General features: G+C 40.1%; 1 non-coding gene across 1 annotated transcript; it reads right to left on the reverse strand.

The window, feature by feature from the left end:
• Positions 1 to 1,601: 1,601 nt before the first annotated feature.
• LOC128650653 (U6 spliceosomal RNA) lies at positions 1,602 to 1,704 on the reverse strand. Its single transcript, XR_008400924.1, has one exon. It is a non-coding gene; the product is annotated as a U6 spliceosomal RNA (small nuclear RNA).
• Between the last annotated feature and the right edge of the window lie 604 nt (positions 1,705 to 2,308).

Raw genomic sequence — 2,308 nt, forward strand, 5'->3', positions numbered from 1 at the left:
CTGTGTCAAAGGCCTTTGCAAAATTAAGGAAAATTGCTCCTGTTAGGTCTCCTTGTTCCATGACAGTTTGGATGTCTTTACAAACTTTTAGGAGGGCAGTTGTAGTGGAGTGATTCGGGCGAAAACCTGATTGAACAGGGGTCAGATAGTTAGATTGTTGGTAATACTCACATAGTTGCGTATGGACGCAATTTTCTAAGATTTTTGACAATACTGGGAGCAATGATATTGGGCGATAGTTAGTAACCAAGGTTAACTCACCACTTTTATGGATAGGCACTACTCTTGCAGTCTTCCAAAGTTTGGGTATGTATCCAGACACCAAGGATTTGTTAATTAGGGTTGTGACAGGTTTAGCAATTGCCGGCGCACTGAGCTTCAACAGCATTGCTGGGATTTGATCAGGTCCAGGCTGGTTTTTCATTTTTAGATTATTAAGGTGTTTCTTAATGACATTGATGGGTACAGGTCTAAAATTGAACTTCTCTATATTGGGTCTTTGTAGATTTAGTGGGGCCTGATCCACATTTGTAGTTTCAGGATGTGTGTCATTCATTAATTTGTCAATCAGGGTGGTGGAGCATCTGACAAAATAATTGTTGAAGGCATTTGCTACTTCTAAAAGAAGTTGCAGGGTTTGGTTGTCCACTTTGACAGTGAAGGGTTGGGAGTGGATTGGGCGAGTGTGTAAGTTATTTATGACTTTCCAAAACTTTCTAGGGTTTGATATGTAATTCTTCAGATTTTCATATAAATATTGGGCCTTGGCCAATTTTGTTTGTTTAGTGCATATATTTCACCATTGTCTATATACACAGTGATCGTTCATAGAGCCAGTATGCTTAAACTTTGGCCACAGTGAATCCCGAAACTGGTACATTTGAATGAGGTCAGCTGTGATCCAATACATATGTGCTCCTTTTACTCTCACCTTACGCAGCAGGGCATGCAGATTCCAAACTTGTAGGAGTTTGGACTGAAAGAATTCAACTGCAGAGTCTAAATCTGGAATTAGTATTAATCTGTGCCAGGGGAGGTTCTTGATGTCATTTAGGAATGATTGAAGATTACATTTTTTAAAGGACCTGGTGATTTTAACCTTAGGAGAGGATTTAGTAGCCTTTATTTTACGCACGCAGTACACTAAGCAGTGGTCACTGAAACTGTTTGGGAGAACATCTGCCTCCTGGATTCGGTCAGGAGAAGTGGAGAGAATCCAATCGAGCAGGGTGTGGTTATGGCTTTTAATGTTTATGCGAGTGGGAGAGGAGATTAATTGCGTTAGATGCAAAGTCTTAAACGGCGAGCAAGAACTATTGTTTTTAGGATTCAGCCAAAAAATATTAAAATCTCCAAAGACCAAAATTTTACTTTTTGGGTTTTGAGCTATGGTTTCACTAAGGAGATGTGCTATGTCAGAAAGGGAATGCACAGGGTAGCTAGGTGGGCGGTAGATTGTGCCAGAAAGGAAATCAAAGGTGGCAGGAGAGCTAAATTTTTGTAAGGGGGTGTACTTTATGGAATTGTCAACATAAATTACAATGCTGCCTCCTCATTTTCCTCTGTCATTTCTATGGCATGAATACCCATGTATTGCAATGAAAAATATGGAACGCTTCACAAATTTGAGTGTCATCCTTGCGCAGGGGCCATGCTAATCTTCTCTGTATCATTCCAATTTTAGTATATGTGCTGCCGAAGCGAGTGTTAAAACGAAATAACACACACAAACACGTTTATTGGTGATAAACCTGGCCACAACATGTTTTTATATCTCTATTAATGCTTTACAATGAAAGCTCCATTTACCTAACCCTGCACCAAAAAACACAGCCAACCCACTCACCTAATGAATCCTGGATCCCATCCATGCAGCAGCATATGTCCTTCCTGTCTAGCCAAGTACAGAACTTGCAAGGCAGACTCTGGTGTTCTGTCAGAATAGCAAACATATCAGATCAGCAAACGGAAGTGACGTTCCGTCAGCTGTCTGATAATAAATACACCCCATGCATGCGCTCCTCAGTTTGCTTATCTGATGTTTGCTTTTCTGACAGAACACCGCAACAGTGGCCAACACGAGTCTAGCGCCATAACGCATGTGCCATTTGTTGTGAGGCACGCTCAAGGAATTTTGTAGTTACAGTTGCTTTTAAATTAAATATATAGTGATGATGGGAAAATTTAAATAAACATGGTAACTACCAAAAAAATAAAAAATAATATAAAATAAACATGGTAACTTTAGTAAAGCAACGCAGATTTGCGAATACCTAGGAAGATGTGCCCTAGACAAAATGCGGCCTTG

This window comes from Bombina bombina, chromosome 2, assembly GCF_027579735.1.
Source record: "Bombina bombina isolate aBomBom1 chromosome 2, aBomBom1.pri, whole genome shotgun sequence".
In the NCBI taxonomy this organism is placed as follows: domain Eukaryota; kingdom Metazoa; phylum Chordata; class Amphibia; order Anura; family Bombinatoridae; genus Bombina; species Bombina bombina.